The sequence below is a fragment of the Palaemon carinicauda genome, unplaced genomic scaffold (genome assembly GCF_036898095.1).
Source record: "Palaemon carinicauda isolate YSFRI2023 unplaced genomic scaffold, ASM3689809v2 scaffold595, whole genome shotgun sequence".
NCBI classification, from domain to species: Eukaryota; Metazoa; Arthropoda; class Malacostraca; order Decapoda; family Palaemonidae; genus Palaemon; species Palaemon carinicauda.
Window position 1 is genome coordinate 36,328 of NW_027171866.1, and position 21,132 is coordinate 57,459.

The 21,132-nt window shown below is 43.2% G+C and overlaps 1 long non-coding RNA gene across 3 annotated transcripts in view; it reads left to right on the plus strand.

The window, feature by feature from the left end:
• LOC137637229 (uncharacterized) overlaps positions 1 to 21,132 on the plus strand; it is a 69,918-nt gene that overhangs the window by 23,259 nt on the left and 25,527 nt on the right. For all 3 annotated transcript variants that reach the window (XR_011043486.1, XR_011043487.1, XR_011043488.1), the window contains one exon: positions 1,374 to 1,494. This is a non-coding gene — a long non-coding RNA (uncharacterized lncRNA). The remainder of the gene's footprint in view (positions 1 to 1,373; positions 1,495 to 21,132) is intronic.

Sequence of the window (21,132 nt, forward strand, 5' to 3'; positions counted from 1 at the left end):
TGTACATACATACATATACCAAAGGCACTTCCCCCCATTTTGGGGGGTAGCCGACATCAACAAGAAACAAAACAAAAAAGGGGACCTCTACTCTCTACGTTCCTCCAGCCCCCTGTGGCCGCGGGGGCATAAAACAATTAGAATAGCGCCAACGTTATCCCTGCGTGTCGTAAGAGGCGACTAAAAGGGACGGGACGAGGGGGCTGGGAACCCCCTCTCCTGTATAAAAAATCCTGTGAGACAGCAACAAAGCAATGCTGTAACTTTGGTATATTCTGTTTTTGTTTGGTCCTTTTAAAGTTTGCTGATTGTCAGGATGTAGGTGTTGAGTTTGGAGTACTATGGACCAAAATAAAAATACACATTTACAAATTACCTTCACCGATAAGGTTATAAAATAACCTATTTATTTATGTTTGTCTATTAGTAGTGTTATGTCAGACTTCTCAAATTTTAACAGCGAACAGCGGATAGGAAGAAACCCATCAAGTTTTTGCAGGTATTTGATACAGTAGATTCATTCAAGGTTAACTTGTGTAAAAGGGAAAGCTTGGTCCATAGGCTCGAGTAAAATGTTGACCATCTTCATTGGCAGATGTCTGAAATCTCTGATTGCTCTTCCTACTTGTTTTATATTTGATTCCATTCTGTTCGTACACATGTACAGTTACATACATTCACTTATACAGTACTGTGATAATGCAATTTTACCTTCAGACTGACCTCTATACAAGTTTTATAGAACAGCTGTTACACCTATACTGTAGTCAAAATATTTGAAGAAAAAACCCCAATCTCTATCTAAATAAATGTAACTAGTTAATGATACCAATGCTCTCTTTTAACAAAATTAAATTTCTCTCTGACTAAAATACTTTGAAAATATTTTTCTCTCAGCTCTCGTCTCACCATAACTTCCCTCCAACAATACTTCTCCTACACGAAATCGTATCTTACTGTATCTAAAACCCTTCCTCCAACAGTTCCCACCATCTCATCTCCAACATTTTCATTCTTAGATATTAAATTCATGTTAATATATATACTGTATATACCATAATAATAGAATATGATTTTTGGAACATATGTGAGTCCTTAATATACTGTCAAAAAGACTTCAAATAAATCTTAAAAAAAATGTCGACACGAGTGAAGGTCCATGTAAGTGTTAGATTCAGCACTGTGTACTGCTGTTACACCCCGCAAAATTGGTGACTTTTTAGAGAGCCAATAAAGATCTATGCGTTTTGCATTATAGTCTTGGTATGGTTTATTGCACCAGGTAAATCTGTCCGTTTGTAGCATTTATTTGCACTTAAGTCAGTATCAGCGGGAAATTTTATCTCGAACTGATCGTGATATTTTTCTTTCAGATGAAGGAGTTTCATCATATGAAAAATGTCCTGGGGTGTATGTATATAACGGCCACCTGTATGATGATAAAGTATACAGCAGTGTAAGGGGGTCGCAGGGGGCTGTCAGCCCCCCAGTTAGGTAAGTAGGTAAGGAAACGGCTTGTATGTTAGGTTAGGTTAGGGGGGAGAAGTTTAGTTTAGTAGGTGTCCATATTTTATGGTAACCGGAGGACTGACCCAGGTAGAGGATTGACCCATAATCTCGGGTAAAACTGACCCAGAGTAATTTGGAGGACTGACCCACAAAGTTTATACTATAGTGCATTTATTATTAAAGTTATTTGATTAAATATAATAACATATGGATTCCATGTATCATTAACACTTGTATGTTGTAATAAAAACTTTTGGTAAATTTTATATAAGAAATCTATACTTAAATCAAATCAATCTGGCTAACGGGTGTGACCTGGGAAGGGAGTCTGGGGTCTTGCCCCCGGCTAGGGGTTGTGACCTGGGAAGGGGTCCGGTGGTTTGCCCCCGGCTAGGGGTTGTGACCTGGGAACTACTAGGTTAGGTTAGGTGGGTTTTATTAGGTTCTGTACAGCTTAACTCCTGAAACTGGTTTTGCTCCTGTGCAAAATACAAACCGTCCGCTCTTTACTATGGAGGAGTATTACGGCAAAGCTAAAACCAGCCGTTAAAGCTTTTTTTCACGGTGTAACAGCCCGCCTCTAGGTAGTGGTCACACCAGCACTAGTGACTAACATTCACTTTCTATTTCAGCTCGGTAAATACGTATTCTTTTTCTCCCACCAACCTTTTTAACTAGTTTACTGTTAAAAGCAACTGGCCTAATGCTTAATAAAATGCCCATTTGTTTTGAGCTGCCTTCATTGGTTCTCACGGGTTCCCTGTGCAAAGAAGGTTGTGAGGTACGAGAGACAGACCATAGCCGAGTGATGCTTTATTCCTGAGACGGGCAGAGTACATTGACCTGTGCTATCCATCGTTTCTCAGGTTGAACGTCGAGTAGGAAAAGATGTAGGACCCAAAGGGGTTGGTGATGGCTGTCTTTGGGATGTCATCGGGCTGAATGGGGACCGGAAAATAAGACTTTTAAGAGATCTATCTTGGAGAAAATAGTTGCTCCGTGAAGGGTCCCGGTGAGATCCTGCATGTTTGGCAATGGGTAGTGGTCAGGTGTCGTGGCCAGATTTAGGAGTCTATAATCACTGCAGGGCCTCCATGTGTAGCGGAGAGGCCTACAGGCTGAATCTCTTTTTACATATTCCCATGCTCTCCGTCTTCAAGGCTTGTTTGGCGTCCTGTAGCTTCTGCAAAGGGAGGGTTCTGAGCCTGCAGTGGATTATCGGGCCTGTCGTTGAGATATGGTGGAATATCCCATGCTTGGCAGGGAACCCCTTCAGTTGGTGGAGCTCGGGTTTGAAGACCTCCGGGAATTCCTGCGGCAGGCAGCCGTATTCATAGGGCGTGACTGAGCACACCCTGGGAAGGCTGGGCCCACCGCTGGTGAGGTGGTGGGACTGGTAGGTCCTGCGCTCGACTAGTCGTTTGCGACGCACGTCTACCAGCAGTCCGTGGTGAGCGAGGAAGTCGGCTCCCAGGAGGGGCACCTTGACGTCTGCGATCAGGAAAGGCCAGTTGTAATTCCGGGCCCATAATGGATATCCTCAGTGTCCTTGTCCCGTAACAGGTGATGGGGCTGCCGTTCGTGGCAACCAGGGCGACCCTTTCGTCTGATTGGAGGCCTAGGTCATTCTTTGAAGGTGGGAACGTTGTCACTGTAGCGCCGGTATCCACTAAGAACCTTTTTCCTGAGTTTACGTCGAGGATGTAGAAGCCCGTGTGATCGGGCCTCGCCTGCTCCATGGTTGCTTGTAGGCATGGTTGCCCACCTAGTTTTTTGGATGGGCGCACGGTTGGACACACTTTCGGGGCCTTTTCCCCCGACTCGGTGGTGCTTGCTGTTGCTCCTGCTTTTTCTTAGAAACTAAGTTTTTTCTTCTTTTTTTCTTAGTATCATAGTTTTTTTCATTTCCTCAATAAATATTTAGTACTTACATAACCTGAAATCGGCTTACCTCCGAATAATGATATGCAGTTACCTTATTAGCTGTGTCCCCTTGTCCTGTATAAAGTCAAGGGGTGGTGCCCAGTGCTCTGTTCTCTTGACCTATTACTTAGATTTTTGGGCATTCCACAGTTTTACCTTTTCGTGTAGTGAACGTTAGAGTGTGGTCGGCATTCGGACACTAGGCAGTTTTGGTGCTACTTCTGGCCACAGTCCGCAAACCACTACAGCGCTGCTGGCGATGCTGCTGCTGTCCATGCGGCAGGAGTATTGGGGTCTCCCACGGTGGATCGCGTTGACCCCTACTTTGTCTGGCTCCTCCGTGACGGCATTGACAGAGGTGGTGGCGCGTATCTGGCAGTCTAGGCTGCCAGGTGGAGTTTGTTGGCTTTCGCGACCAACGATGGCACGTCCAGGTCCTTGGCGCCCTCCAACTGGGTGCGGATACTTTTGGGAAGGCGACGGAGGAAGATCTACCTTGACAGGCTTATCCCCTTGGGCCGCCCATCGCTGTCAAGCTCATTCAGCTGGAGGATGTTCGTCAGTTCGTCCCAGGCTGCTGAGGGACGAATGTCATCGAGGGGCGTTGTCATCAGATCGGGGGCGCTGGGCCCTCGGGTACCGGGAGGTCATAGAGCTTCATCAATTTCTTCTTCAGGTCTCTGTACCTCATGGGTCCAAGCCTCTGTATGAGCTAGGTGGAAATTCTTTTAAGTGGGTCTGGTGTCAGCATTACCATCACCATGTCCAATCTTATTTCATCATTGATGTTTGACTCAGCACGCTGAAACCATACTGTTGCTGCGTTCGGTGAGAATGGAGGGAGCTGTAACTTCTGTCCCATCGACATCTGTGTAGCCGTTTGTGTGAATATCGCGCCATGCCCTTTGGTTCCGAGGGGCGAGGTACTGTCGACGTCTGAATCTGTCATCTGACCTCACACTCCGAAACTCAGTTGTGAACCGTATTTTGTCCGTTAACAGAGTAGGAATTCCAAGCAGCTGAGTAATAGCTAATTGCCATTGCAAAACTGCTTTTGGAAACGCCAGAACGCAAAATGTTTTGCGCCGTAACGAGTCCGTCAGTGGCGTTGCGGTATGTGGAGTTGCGAGCTCAAATGATTTCTTTTAAAATCGCCTTAGTGAGTTCGTTAAGGGAAAATCCATAGCAAAACAGGATGTCTGGCCACCTGCGCAGGTCATCCGCAGGAGTCTACCAGGCGAAGTGGCGAGTTTTCTGTGGTTGGTGTCGTGGAAGGGGTATCTCTCCACTCGAAGCCACTATTCCAGCAATAGCGGAGTTCCTCGTGTATTTGCGGGAGGAAATGCGCCTTTCAGTCTCGGCAGTGAAAGGCTATCGCTCAGCCTTAAGTCTTGCCTTCAGGCTCAAAGGAGTGGACATTTCTTCCTCGCGGGAACTTTCTTTACTCAGACGAAGTTATGAACTTACCTGCCTTCTGTCAGAAGTGAGACCACCTCCATGGAACGTAGTTCGAGTTCTCAGGTCTCTAAAGAGACCTCCCTACGAACCATTACGCCAGGCTTCAGATTGCCACCTTACTTGGAAGGCGGTGTTCCTGCAAGCTTTGGCTTTGGCCAAGCGAGTCAGCGAATTACATGGTCTCTCATACGACGTCGCCCATTCAAGGGGATGGGGGGAGGTAACGTTCAGATTCGTCCCTGAGTTTGTTGCCAAGACTCAGAATCCGGGAGTGCCGGACCCTCGGTTCAACACTTTCCAGGTTTCGAGTCTTCGTTCTGTAACAGATGACCCAGACCATCTCCTATTGTGCCCAGTAAGGAGTCTGAGGTTGTATCTTAAAAGAACAGCTGCAGTTCGTCCCCAGGTGCAAGCCTTGTTTTTGAGCACTGGGAAAACGAAGAGAAGGGTCACCAGGAATACCATCTCAGCCTGGATTCGCAAGGTAATACACCTAGCCTTGCATCCTGACCCTTCTCCGTCACGTCGCCCTAGAGCCCATGATGTCAGGGGCATAGCCACGTCCCTGGCCTTCAAGAAAAATTATTCACTGATGCAGGTCCTGCCAGATGGGGTGTGGAAGCGTCAGACCACCTTCACAGCCCACTACCTGCAAGACGTGACACACAGGAGGCTCGATACGTTTTCTATCGGCCCTGTGGTGGCTGCACAACAGGTGGTCTAACCTCAGGCTCCTTAATGGACAAGTAGCAGAAGGTTGAGGGCATTGTTACCCGGTTTTAGTCTGCGTAAATGAAAAGGTATGTCTGGCCCTTATTCTTTTCGTCATCCACTCTTCCCTTGGAGAAAGCAGCATCCTGGGTTCTCTGCACAGTTGACCTCAAACCACTGCAGGTAAACCATGCTTCCTTGTGTTCCTAGTATTAAGTGTAGTACTGTCATGTCCCCGTACCCTGACGAGGTATTGGGAGAGTCCTAGCCTAGATTTCCATCTGAAGAACTCCAGGTCAACTTCCTAGGATAAGTCACTTCTTCATCTTCGCACACAGCTTACGTAGGTGGCAGCAGTTTCACAGCATGCTAGCGAGGAGCAGGGACTCCTTATTTTCTGAATACGTAAACACTCGAATATGAAGTCCCCGGGCAAAGCCAAAGCCAGTATGGCAGGGACTTACCGCCCTTCCTAAGGGTTGAGTCGCCCTATGTAAATAGGGTGGTTTGTATTTCAGTTTTGGAACAAATGAAAAATTTGTAGATAATTTGTATTCTTCCTAACTATACAAACCTTAGCTATTTACACATATGTGACCGCCAGTCCTGTCCCCCGGGATAAGTCCTACCTCTAAGCAAAGTGAAGCACTCACTGTGTGTGAGGGGGGGGGGGTGTTGCAAGCTACCCCTCCCTACGCCCCCACTAATTAGCGGTGGGGTAGTAAACCTTCTTTAAAATTCTCATGGCTCGTCATTCAGCTACGCCGAAGTAATTACCCTATGTAAATAGCTAAGGTTTGTATAGTTAGAAAAAAACAAATTATCTACGAATTTGTCATATATATTTGAGGAAGTACAGATATCATGTCCATCAGTCGTTTGCTAAAATATATTTATTCCAGCGCAACATAGAAACCTTCGGCGAAGCTGAAACTAGCCGTTGAATGCAAGGTGTAACTACCCTCTGCTGGTCACTTTTGATTTCGGCTCTGTAAAGACGTATTCTTTGTCCCGCCAAAGCCTTTTAACTTTAGGATTAAAGGCAACCGGCATAAAGCCTTATAAAAAGTCTTTTTTCTTTCAGTGTCTTGTAAGATTTTCGGTGATCAATCTATTCTGAAGAAGTGTTTAAATTCCTTCATTCAACCTTGTTTTGAGTATTGTTCTCCTTTCTGGTCTTCAGCTGCTGACTCTCATCTTCATTTGTTGGACAGCATCTTAGGGTCTATTAAATTTCTTATTCCTGATCTTGATATTAATCTTTGGCACCATCGTTCTCTTGTCGTCAGCACTGGGAGAGACGAGAGGAGGATCACCAAAACATCATCTCTGCTGGACTCATTGAGTCATCAACTACGCTGTGATTCCAGATCCTCATCCAACACGTTGCCCCATGATGTCAGCAGATTACTCTGTGACGCAGGTTGTGCAAGCAAGGGTGTAAATGCTCCAGGTGACTTTCACAACCTTTCTCCTGCAAGACGTGACCCACAGGAACTCGATACGATCTCTATTGGTCCTGTGGTGGCTGCACAACAGCTGGTTGTATACCTCAAGCTCCTTATTGGACAAGTAGCAGAAGGTTGAGGGCACTGTTACCCGGATTTAGTCTGCGTGAATGAAAAGATTTGACTGGCTCTTATTCTTTTCTTCATCCTACCCTCTCGTGGGGAAAGCAGCATCCTGGGTTCTCTGCATAAGCTGACCTCAAACCACTGCAGGTAAACCATGCTCCCTTGTGTACCTAGTATTAAGCTAATACTGTTGCGTCCCCATACCCTGGTGAGGTGGTATTGGGAAATTCTTGGTTACATCAGTTTTTTCCTACAATTGACTCTGAATAACTTTACCTAGATAGTCGCACTTCTGCATGTCTCAACACACAGCTTGTGTAGGCCGCGGACCTTGCATAACAAGGTTTTAGCGAGGGCAGGGACTCCTTATTTTTGAGTACTAACATACTCAGATAAGGAGCCCCCGGGTAGAGCCAAAAGCCAGATTGGCAGGGAGGTCCACCCTTCCTAATGGGTGAGTCACCCCTAATATAGAGCTTGGATTGTATTCCAGTTACGGAACAAATGACAAATTCGTAGATAATATGTATTTTTCCTAACTCTACAAACCTTAGCTATTTATGCAAGCTTGCCCGCCAGCCCTATCCCCCTTGAAGTCCTACCTCCAAGGAAAGTGGGCTAAATCACAGGTGTGTGAACGGGAGTGGTAGGAAGCTACCCCCCTACCACCCCGCTAACTAGCGGTGTGGGTAGTTAACCCTCGCAAAATTCTAATGGCTCGTCATTTCAGCTCCGCTGAAAGTATAACCCCTAATAAATAGCTAAGGTTTGTATAGTTAGGAAAAATACAAATCATCTATGAATTTATCATATTTATAGGGCCTCATTGATATGTATCTGTGGGTACAGTATTAAGAAAATAATTCAGATACAGTATAGTAGCTATTACATAATTTGTACTTAATGAAATATTCTTTTGCAGATAATGGTGTACGTCGTTGCTTTGAAAGGAAAAACGCCCGTGCGTCCAGGCAGGACACTTTTCAACATCACGGGACAGAAAGGGTATCTATGCGTTCTTCCCCTTCTGGCCAGTAAGGAGGCAATCAGATAAGTTTAGGGCATTGCAAGATCGAGCGATGATCTTCATAGCTCTGCTTCGGCAACATGCAGAATGATTCCCAGATCTTGTACAACTGCTCACAGAGGCCCCGATGGAGATCCCTCCACTTCCCGACCACCCGTGAAGATTTTCCATTGAGTGATACTATCGCTACGACCTCGCTTCACGAGATTATCCAGCAGCTTCTTGCAAAGAGAGGCTTTTCGAAGCCAGATGCGAAGCACACGGCAGGATAGCTCCATGAGTCATCTGCTTCAGTGTATCAGGCGAAGTGGGAAGTTGTTTGTGGTGGGTGTCGTGGACGGAGTATCTATCCACACAGTTCCTCTAGACCAACAGCCATCTTCTTTGCTCTCATCTAGAACAGGCTGACACCTCTAGGGAGAAAAATAACAAATCAGTTCAGTTCTAGGGGAACTTCCTGTCCATCAATTAGCGAGTCTTATGTCTTCTCAGTCCCGAGTCAAACTTCAAAAGTCGAGTCTAACGAGAGGAACACTATCTGGAAGGGGTTATTAACAAAAAGTGCCTGAACTTGAACCAGTTGAAAAAAAAACATGTTTCAGGATGGTATATGATAGGGTTCAAATGTAATTTTTGCGGAGAAGTTTTATTTTGCTGTGCAAGAGACTTTTGGATCAAATAAAATGGGGTGATTTCAAATGTATTTATATTTGTTTTTATAGAGTATTAAGTATATATCTCTGTGGGTATTGTAAGGAGAAAAGAATTTATATACAGTATAGTAGCTTTACATTACTTGTCCTTAATGAAATATTCTTTGTTCCAACACGGAGTACTTACCTCAAACTACTTTCTTAGGAGGATCTGGGATCTCCTCATTAACCGACCAAGAATTTTGCGTAGTTCCCCCCTCTCTCCGTTACCTTGTTGGGGCGCTCTAGGGCGGAAGAATACTCGCCCCGGGGCGACCCGGGGTCAGCGCACGAGGCAGTGCTGCTAGGTCTGAGTCGTCAGTAAGCGTCTGGTCGCAGCGTAGATATCATCTCGCCGCGCTCTCTCACTTATCCCGTCCGATCCACCTTATGTACCACGTGTTACTTTGTGTTCCTCATCCCTTGTGCACCACGTGTTCCCCCCCCAGATGCTGAAGCCTTGATGTGGATGGGGGCTTAGGGATTAGCAGCTGGGTTCCGATGTTTGGTGGGAATTGCTTCCCCACTGGTCCTTAGTGCCAAGCTGTTGATCCAACTAAATTAGTCAGCACTTTCTCTTTTCCTTTTGTTTTTTCCTCTTTTCTCCCATCTCCAACTCTTGGACATGGACTTGTTATTGACTTTGGCTTATGTTTGATTATGGTTTGGCTGCCTCTTTGGATTTGACGCAGGTGGGATGGACGGCATGCCATCTCAAAAGAACTTGAGTACCTGACGTGACCGAGCGAGGGGAAAGTTTTATGTCAAACCTTTCCCTCAGTGCTGGGTCTGACGTTGACGGCCGTCATGACGCCTCAAGTGCTGGGGGCGGGGTGTATCTCTGGATATTGCCCCTAGGGCGGCCCTAATTGTAGGGATGAACCCGTCCTCTAAGTGGGGCTCCTTGGTGGGTGGGGGGAATATCCAGACGATATTAATCTTCTCGTCATTATGGCGAACCCACCGAAACCCGTTGACGACCAATCCGCTTCCTCTCTGGTTGACTCTTCCAGGAAAATAGATCACTCGATGGACTCGCATTCATCCAGTGTTATTACTCTGGAACCTTTCATTCCAACTTCCCCCAGATGCCAGAGAAAAAAAACTCTGGCAGTTTAAATGAATATTTAAGGGTCCTATATTGTGAGGGAATTACTCGCAATGGGAATTATGAAGAATTATTTGATGTTCTGAAAAAGTTTAGAGATATAACAAGAATGAAACTGCAGCTCTCCAAAGATAAACAAGAATTTGAGGCTTTTGTCACTTTTAGTAACACATTACAAGCTACAAATGCTTTTCATGAAATAAGAAATGGTAAAGTTTCTGACCTTTCTTGTCGAGTGAAATTGCATAGTATCAAAAATGTTTTAGACTCTGAATATGACTTTATACCCAAATGCTCTGCCTTGCATGAAGAAGTTCTGGAAAATACCAGAATAGTACCAGAACCAGTCTGGTATGTTGCTTCATACAAGGAGGGATGTAATAATCTGATAAAGGGGTATGAATGTATTGAAAAAAAGGTAGGCTGTATTCCACAGGGAAATTTAACACGCTATGGCCGTTGTCTGCTTATTAAAGCAGGTAACGAATCTCAAGCTGTATTATTGAATAATTTTAAAGCTTCCTCGTCAGATATAATCCAGAGAGTCTCTCCTCACCACTCTTACAACCACGCAAGAGGAATTATTTATAGTAGGGATCTAAGTGAATTTTCTGATGAAGATATACTGAAAAGATGCCCAGCTACCGTTCTTAAAGCTAAAAAACTAAAAGGGAATAATAATGCAATTTGTTTAATCTTTTCATAACATTACCAACCAGATTACATCAAGATCAGACACTTAAACATTCCGGTCAAGAAATTCCACCCACGACCAATGCAATGTTATAAGTGTTACGAGTATGGCCACATTAATGTAAAGTGTACTAATAAGAAAAGATGTTATATTTGTTCCGAATTTCATGATCCCAACGAATTCCATGATACCTCCGCCGATTTTACTCATGAAAAGTTTTGTTTCCATTGTGAGGGAGCTCACTCTCCCAATTCTAAACTGTGTCCTCAGTACAAACTGGAGCAATCAATAATTGAGACTGCCAATAATGAGCATATAACTTTTGGTGCAGCAAGGAAAAAACTTAATGGTTCTAATCCAACATATGCCAGAGTTTTGTCCAATCCCATAAAGTTAAATAATAATTCAAGGAATACTTACCCCACAGTTACTGCTGGATCTAAATATCCTGAGATTTCACCTTCTTCATCAACAAATCCCTCAAGGCCCGACAAGATTTCCAATAATTCCAGCAAGCCACAGAACTTTCATCCAGTTCCAGCTATTCTGGAAAACAATAATAGCAGTAGAATAAACAAAAAACCAAATAACAAAGTAGGCCAAAATGGTCCTTTAAAGCAAGAAGACCGTATTCCACTGCAAAACCGTTTCAACACACTTGCCACAGACAGTGCCAGCAAGGCTATAGAAAACATAGGAGAAATAGAGATGGTTGATATCGAGCCCCATAAATCAAAATGCGTAAGCAAGAAAAGAGTAATTGAAGATACAACACCACCCAAACCCAAAAAAACAAATAATATAGAATTTATACCAGATGCAATTGAAATGGATATCGAAAAATTACTAGAACTCCCAACCTCTGGACCCGAACCTAACACAGTCAATAACCACATCACTAAACAAGTGATAAACGTTGAAGTCCATAGGAATCCCAATGACCCTCAAGGAAGTGAAAGCAAGTCAAATAATAATGCACCCATTAAAGAAATAAGCCCTTCTCCAGTTCTAGGTATGACTGGAAAACTAATGCTTTCACGTAAAACAATGGCAGAAAATACAACACACAAAGTTTCATGTGGTTGTAATGATTGCTTCATGGCAGAATTCAATGACCCAAAAAATCTAAATGTACATAAGATGAATAATATAATAGATAATTTTACTAAAAACAAAAACAAAAACCAGTATGGCAAATTAGAAAGCCACAATGCTGGTTGTATGTGTGTTGACCATCTAATAAAGAAACGTGCAACAGGCACCCTCCAACTGGAAAAATTTATAGAGAAACTTAACCTTAATCCAAATGACACTCAGGAAGCTAATACAAACAAGGGTAAAACCCAGGGAGCCATACCCAAGGAACCAAATCTTGATTCAAAAACTACATCTAGCGTAGTCAAGCAGAAACCCGTCTCCAATAGAATAAGCAGAAATAATGCCTTACCCAGTGGAAATTTATCTTCTTTGCCGTAACGTTCAACCCTTACATAATTCAGTGGAATATTAATGGTCTTAAAACCCGTTTACATCTAAGGGAAATCCAAAGACTATTGAAAAATTATAACCCTATTGCAATATGCTTACAACATACTAATGATACTGTTCCTTCAATAGGAAACTACAATTTAGCTTCTCGCTCAATCCCTTCTCCCAATGCTTTAGGGACTGCAGTATATGTTCATAATAAAGTAACTTATGATGCTTCAATATTCAACACATCAGAATTTCAATTATCTGGAGTTAGATTACATCTAAATAACAACACCTTTAATATCTATAATATGTACAATCAACCCTCTTTCAACTATGATATACAAAATCTACCTAAAGTACTCCCAAATATGCAAGAGGATATACTATTACTAGGAGACTTCAACTCCCATAACTCCATATGGGACACCAATTGTGTTGATGTTGACATAAATGGTTCAAAGGTTGAACAGATGATGAATGATCATAACCTCTGTATATTAAATGAGGCAGAGAGTAGCACTTACTATTCAAAAGCTCATGGAACCTATTCGTCAATAGATTTAACTCTGTGTTCCAATAATATTGTTGATAGGTTCGAATGGAATGTCTTAGACGACCTGTTTACCAGTGATCATTTTCCTATTTTGATTACCATATTAGGACATACACCAACTTCTTCGATTCAACGATATAATACAGATAGAGCTGACTGGGATAAGTTCAAGTTTTACACTAAGCAAGTGCCTCCCTTTGATTACTCCCAAGATCATGATAAAACAAATGATGACGTTGTGAATTTTATCACACAAGGGGCTGATAAATCGATACCTCTGACTGGCACCCGACAGTTAAAACATTCAGTCCCATGGTGGTCAGAGACATTAACCCAGCTGATAAACGAAAAGCATGCAGTTGGAAGAAAATTAGAAACCCTAAATAAAAGATTCAAACATTTGAGCACTGGTCCCCTAATGTTAGGGAATAAAATAAACAAACTGGTTGACATAGCAATAGAAATTAGTGTGTTGAAACCATATTTTAATAGGGTTTCTGCTAAATTCAGAAAGGAAGTAATTAAAGGCAAGATAATTTCATGGCAAAAATACGTGTCAAGCATATCGGATAATACTTCTGTGCAGAAGGTGTGGCAGAAGTTTAGGAAGATTAATGGCTCTTACAGCAAACCAGCGAGACACGCATTAAGGCTTAACGGCTCGTTAATACATGATACTCAGACAATCTCTAATATTATCGGCCATAATATTGAAAATATAAGCAGCATTGATAATTTAGATGCCCACTTTCGAGCCATTAAAAGAAGAGAAGAAGCAACACCATTGAACTTTGATGCTATGGAGGATATCTATTACAATAAAAGATTCACTGAAGAGGAGTTGGAATTTGCCTTATCTAATTGTAGGTCAACAGCCCCGGGTAAAGATAAGATAAATTTCGATATGATTAGAAATCTAGCCCCTTTAGCTAAAGCATATCTATTGGATTTTTACAATCATCTTTGGACCAAACACCTATTTCCAAAGGCATGGAAACATGCAATAGTAATACCAATAGTAAAGGCAGGGAAAGATCCAAGTAATCCAAACAATTACAGACCAATTTCATTAACCAGTTGCATATGTAAATTACTGGAAAAAATGGTAAATTATAGACTAAATTGGTGTTTACGTCGCAATAATATTCTATCAACTTCTCAATTTGGCTCACAATCAGAACGATCTTCTTTGGATTCACTTTCACACTTAGAAAATTATATACGCAGAGGCTTTGAACGAAAACAGATCACAATAGCCATATTTTTTGATATTCAAAAGGCATATGATACAACGTGGAGACACTCGATACTAAAATCCTTACATCAGAATGGTTTTCGAGGACACCTTCCTATTCTTATTAGAAATTTTATTGGTGGAAGAACGTTTCAAACTCGTATTGATAACATTTACTCCGAATCTTTTAATCTTGACAGTGGTGTACCGCAAGGCAGTGTTTTAAGCGGGACTCTTTTTGCATTGGCAATTAATGACATTGTTAATCAAATGCCACAAGGAGTGCAAAGTAGTCTATATGTTGATGACTTTGCAATTTACTATTCCTCCAATAGCCTGCGTCATTTACAAAGGATTCTAAATAGTGCCACTAGAAAAATACTAGCGTGGACTGCATCTGTTGGTTTTAGACTTTCGGCAGAAAAAACTCAAGCCATAATGTTTTATAAAAACAGTAGATGGAAGCAAAACCAAGATATCAATCTAACATTGGGCAACGTACAAATCCAATTTCAGGATAAGGTAAAGTTTTTGGGACTAATTTTTGACACCCATTTGAATTGGAAAGCACATGTATCATACATCAAATCCAAATGTAACAGTGCTCTTAATTTAATGAGGAAATTATCTCACACAACCTGGGATGCAAGGAGATCAACTTTACTAATGATGTATAAAGCATTAGTATTATCAAGAATTGATCATGGTAGCCCAATTTATGGTTCAGGATCAGAAGCAACTTTGAAATCTTTAGATCCAATACACACTCGAGGCCTGAGAATTTGTAGCGGAGCATTTAGACCCTCCCCAAATCTCTCAGTTTTATGTGAAATTGGAGAACCCCCATTGTCTTTGCATCGGGATTTTGTAACAATGCGGAGTGCATTGAAAATTTTATCCACTAATTCTCCAACAAAAAAGCTTTTTAATGAGAGGGACATATTTATAAACAACCATGAACCACCATTCCCAATTAGGGCAAACAGACTGTTACAATCAACAAACGTTAAAGTGAATCTTATCCAACCATCTTTATTTCCCCCACCTTGGATTATGACAAGGACAAGAATCTGTTCTCATCTGTTTTATTTATCAAAAAAATTCACTTATACTCCGAGTCACCACAAGCAAATTACCATAGAACATATTCAGAGAAAAGGTCCTCACTATGCAATATATACTGATGGTTCTAAATCCCCAATGGGTACTGGATGTGCTGCAGTATCTTTAGATGGAACACAACAATTATCGTTGCCAAAAGAATCATCAGTATTTACATCAGAGTTATATGCCATTTTACAAGCAATCAATATGATTAAAACCATTGAAGACAGAAAGAATTTTAAATTTGTCATGTATTCAGATTCTCAAAGTGCCATAGTGGCCCTTAAAAACTATACTCATAGGAACCACTTGATCCTAAGAATTAAAGACCTTAGAAGTAAATTATCTTCTCAATGTGTAAGTGTCGAGTTATGTTGGATACCGGCTCATGTTGGAGTTGTTGGTAATGAAAAGGCGGATACTGTTGCTAAAGAAGCCATTAAATTACCACAACAAAACATTGACCTCCCAGTTGGAGATTTGATTACATTATTAAGGCATTTCATATTGGAAAAATGGCAGAATGTTTGGAATAATGTGCCAGAAAATAATAAATTAAGGCAAATTAAACAGAAGGTTGCTCCTTGGGATTCCTCGACACAAAAGAACAAGAGAACAGAAGTAATTTTAACCAGATTACGAATTGGGCACTCGAGATTAACCCATGAATTTTTAATGAGTACACCTCACGGCACTGTTCCAATGTGCAGTGAGTGTGATACTTTTTTATCTATTAAACATATATTTTCGGTTTGTAAAGTTTTCCAGCGAGAGAGAGAGATATGTTTTGGTCAGAAAACTTTTTCTGAAATTTTAACTGAATCAAGTAATTTTTCTGTTTCTAGAATTTTAACCTTTTTAAGGAACTCACGTATTATTGATAGAATCTAAATTTTTACCTAAGTTTTTTTACTAATTCATTTTAAATTACATAGATTTAATATATTGTTAATTATTTTCATCACTCAGATTTCATATATATATATATTTATTTATTCCATCTATTCACCCATATTTAGAATATTTAAAGATTTTAAGTATATACTGTATATACATATACAGTATATAATTCTTTTTTTTCATTTATTTATTTTTTTTTCCTTATCAATTGAATTTTTGGTAATCTTATATTTCTTTATATCCCGATTTTTTTTCGGGCCAGCCCTGTGAGAGTCAAGCTTGACTCATTGGGCTGGTAAAACTCCTTCTTTTAATAATAATAATAATGTCGTTAAGATATGGTGGAATATCCCATGCTTGGCAGGGAACCCCTTCAGTTGGTGGAGCTCGGGTTTGAAGACCTCCAGGAATTCCTGCGGCAGGCAGCCGTATTCATGGGGCGTGACTGAGCACACCCTGGGAAGGCTGGGCCCGTTGGAGAGGTGGTGGAACTGGTAGGTCCTCTGGTCGACTAGTCGTTTGCGACGCACGTCTACCAGCAGTCCGTGGTGAGCGAGGAAGTCGGCTCCCAGGAGGGGCACCTTGACGTCTGCGATCAGGAAAGGCCACCTGTAATTCCGGGCCCATGATGGATATCCTCAGTGTCCTTGTCCCGTAACAAGTGATGGGGCTGCCGTTCGTGGCAACCAGGGCGGCCCTTTCGTCTGATTGGAGGCCTAGGTCATTCTTTGAAGGTGGGAACGTTGACACTGTAGAGCCGGTATCCACTAAGAACCTTTTTCCTGAGTTTACGTCGAGGATGTAGAAGCCCGTGTGATCGGGCCTCGCCTGCTCCATGGTTGCCCACCTAGTTTTTTTTGGATGGGCGCATGGTTGGACACACCTTCGCGCCCCTTTCCCCCAGACTCGGTGGTGCTTGCTGTTGCTCCTGCTTTTTCTTAGAAACTAAGTTTTTTCTTCTTTTTTTCTCAGTATCATTGTTTTTTTTTGTTTCCTCAATAAGTATTTAGTACTTACATAACCTGAAATCGGCTTACCTCTGAATAATAATATGCAGTTACCTTATTAGCTGGGTCCCCTTGTCCAGTATAAAGTCAAGGGGTGGTGCCCAGTGCTCCGTTCTCTTGGCCTGTTACTTAGATTTTTGGGTATTCCAGCGTTTTACCTTTTTGTTTAGTGAACGTTAAGAGTGTGGTCGGCATTCGGACACTAGGCAGTTTTGGTGCTACCTCTGGACACAGTCTGCAAACCACTACAGCGCTGCTGGCGATGCTGCTGTTGTCCATGCGCGGGAGCCGTGGGAAGGATTATTGGGTTCTCCTGCTGTGGATCGCATTGACCCCTACCTCTTCTGGCTCTGTGAGTACTCTTCTGTCTCCTCCGTGACGGCTTTGACGGATGACAGCCTGGGTTGCCAGGTGGAGTTTATCGGCCTTCACGACCAACAATGGCACGTCCAAGTCCTTGGCACCCTCCTACGGGGCGGGGATGCTTTTGGGAAGGCGATGAAGGAAGATCTACCTTGACAGGCTTATCTCCTTGGGCCGCCCATCACTGTCGAGATCGTTCAGCTGGAGGATGTCCATCAGTTCATCCCAGGCGGTTAAGGGACGAATGTCGTCGAGGGGCATTGTCATCAGGTCGGGGGCGCGCTGGGCTCTCGTGTACCGGGAGGTCGTAGATCTTCGTCAATTTCTTCTTCAGGTCGCTGTACCTCATGTGTCCTGGCCTCTGTTTCAGTCAGGAGGAAATTCTTTTAAGTGCGTCTGGTGTCAGCATTACCATCACCATGTCTGATTTTCTTATTTCATCGGTGATGTTTGCCAACCTGAAGTTTGACTAGGCACGCTGAAACCATACCTTTGCTGCGTCCGGTGTGAATGGAGGGAGCTGTAACTTCTGTCCCATCGACATCTGTGTAGCTGTTTGCGTTACTTGTGTGAATATCGCGCCATGCTCTTCGGTTGCGAGGGGCGAGTTATGGTAGACGTCTGAATCTGTCATCTGACCTCACACTCCGAAACTCAGTAGTGAGCCGTATTTAGTCCACTAACAGAGTAGGAATTCCAAGCAGCTGAGTAATAGCTAATTGCCATTGCAAAACTGCTTTTGGAAACGCCAGAACGCAAAATGTTTTGCGCCGTAACGAGTCCGTCAGTGGCGTTGCGGTATGTGGAGTTGCGAGCTCAAATGATTTCTTTTAAAATCGCCTTTGTGAGTTCGTTAAGGGAAAATCCATAGCAAAACAGGATGTCTGGCCACCTGCGCAGGTCATCCGCAGGGGTCTACCAGGCGAAGTGGCGAGTTTTCTGTGGTTGGTGTCGTGGAAGGGGTATCTCTCCACTGCGGGAGGAAATGCGCCTTACAGTCTCGGCAGTGAAAGGCTATCGCTCAGCCTTAAGTCTTGCCTTCAGGCTCAAAGGAGTGGACATTTCTTCCTTGCGGGAACTTTCTTTACTCATGCGAAGTTATGAACTTACCTGCCTTCAGTCAGAAGTGAGACCACCTCCATGGAACGTCGTTCGAGTTCTCAGGTCTCTAAAGAGACCTCCCTACGAACCATTACGCCAGGCTTCAGATTGCCACCTTACTTGGAAGACGGTGTTCCTGCAAGCTTTGGCTTTGGCCAAGCGAGTCAGCGAATTACATGGTCTCTCATACGACGTCGCCCATTCAAGGGGATGGGGGGAGGTAACGTTCAGATTCATCCCTGAGTTTGTTGCCAAGACTCACAATCCGGGAGTGCCGGACCCTCGGTTCGACTCTTTCCAGGTTTCGAGTCTTCGTTCTGTAACAGATGACCCAGACCATCTCCTACTGTGCCCAGTAAGGAGTCTGAGGTTGTATCTTAAAAGAACAGCTGCAGTTCGTCCCCAGGTGCAAGTCTTGTTCGTTAGCACTGGGAAAACGAAAAGAAGGGTCACCAGGAATACCATCTCAGCCTGGATTCGCAAGGTAATACACCTAGCCTTGAATCCTGACCCTTCTCCGTCACGTCGCCCTAGAGCGCATGATGTCAGGGGCATAGCTACGTCCCTGGCCTTCAAGAAAAATTATTCACCGACGCAGGTCCTGCCAGCTGGGGTGTGGAAACGTCAGACCACCTTCACAGCCCACTACCTGCAAGACGTGACACACAGGAGGCTCGATACGTTTTCTATCGGCTCTGTGGTGGCTGCACAACAGCTGGTCTAACCTCAGGCTCCTTACTGGACAAGTAGCAGAAGGTTGAGGGAATTGTTACCCGGTTTTAGTCTGCGTAAATGAAAAGGTATGTCTGGCCCTTATTCTTTTCGTCATTCACTCCTCCCTTGGAGAAAGCAGCATCCTGGGTTCTCTGCACAGCTGACCTCAAACCACTGCAGGTAAACCATGCTTCCTTGTGTTCCTAGTATTAAGTGTAATACTGTCATGTCCCCATACCCTGACGAGGTATTGGGAGAGTCCTAGCCTAGATTTCCATCTGAAGAACTCCAGGTCAACTTCCTAGGATAAGTCACTTCTTCATCTTCGCACACAGCTTACGTAGGTGGCAGCAGTTTCACAGCATGCTAGCGAGGAGCAGGGACTCCTTATTTTCTGAGTACGTAAACACTCGAATATGAAGTCCCCGGGCAAAGCCAAAGCCAGTATGGCAGGGACTTACCGCCCTTCCTAAGGGTTGAGTCACCCTATGTAAATAGGGTGGTTTGTATTTCAGTTTTGGAACAAATGAAAAATTTGTAGATAATTTGTATTCTTCCTAACTATACAAACCTTAGCTATTTACACATATGTGCCCGCCAGCCCTGTCCCCCGGGATAAGTCCTACCTCTAAGCAAAGTGAAGCACTCACTAGTGTGTGTGAGGGGGGGGGGGGGGTTTGCAAGCTACCCCTCCCTACCCCCCACTAACTAGCGGTGGGGTAGTAAACGCTCTTTAAAATTCTTATGGCTCGTCATTCAGCTATGCCGAAGTAATTACCCTATGTAAATAGTTAAGGTTTGTATAGTTAGAAAAAAACAAATTATCTACGAATTTGTCATATATATTTGAGGATGTACAGTATATCATGTCCATCAGTCGTTGGTTAAAATTTATTTATTCCAGCGCAACATAGAAACCTTTCGGTCTTTATGTAGGGGTATTTATTTTGGCGAAGTGAAACTAGCCGTTGAATGCAAGGTGTAACTACCCTCTGCTGGTCACTTTTTATTTCGGCTCTGTAAAGACGTATTCTTTGTCCCGCCAAAGCCTTTTAACTTTATGATTAAAAGCAACCGGCATAAAGCCTTATAAAAAGTCCTTTTTCTTTCAGAGTCTTGTAAGATTTTTGATGATCAATCTATTCTGAAGAAGTGTTTAAATTCTTTCATTCAACCTTGTTTTGAGTATTGTTCTCCTTTCTGGTCTTCAGATGCTGACTCTCATCTTAATTTGTTGGACAGAAACTTACGGACTATTAAATTTCTTATTCCTGATCTTGATATTAATCTTTGGCACCATCGTTCTCTTGTCGTCAGCACTTGGAGGGACGAGAGGATGATCACCAAAACATCATCTCTGTTGGATTCACTGAGTCATCAACTACGCTGTGAATCCAGATCCTTATCCAACACGTCGACCCATGATGTCAGGGGCATAGGTATGCCCCTGACCCTTCTAACGGGTCAGGGGCATACCTATGCAGATTACTCTGTGACGCAGGTTGTACAAGCAAGGGTGTAAATGCTCCAGGTGACTTTCACAACCTTTCTCCTGCAAGACGTGACCCACAGGAACTCGATACGATCTCTATTGGTCCTGTGGTGGCTGCACAACAGCTGGTTGTATACCTCAAGCTCCTTATTGGACAAGTAGCAGAAGGTTGAGGGCACTGTTACCTGGTTTTAGTCTACGTGAATGAAAAGATTTGGCTGGCTCTTATTCTTTTCTTCATCCTCCCCTCTCGTGGGGAAAGCAGCATCCTGGGTTCTCTGCATAAGCTGACCTCAAACCACTGCAGGTAAACCATGCTCCCTTGTGTACCTAGTATTAAGCTAATACTGTTGCGTCCCCATACCCTGGCGATGTGGTATTGGGAAATTCTTGGTTACATCAGTTTTTTCCTACAATTGACTCTGAATAACTTTACCTAGATAGTCGCACTTCTGCATGTCTCAATACACAGCTTGCGTAGGCCGCGGACCT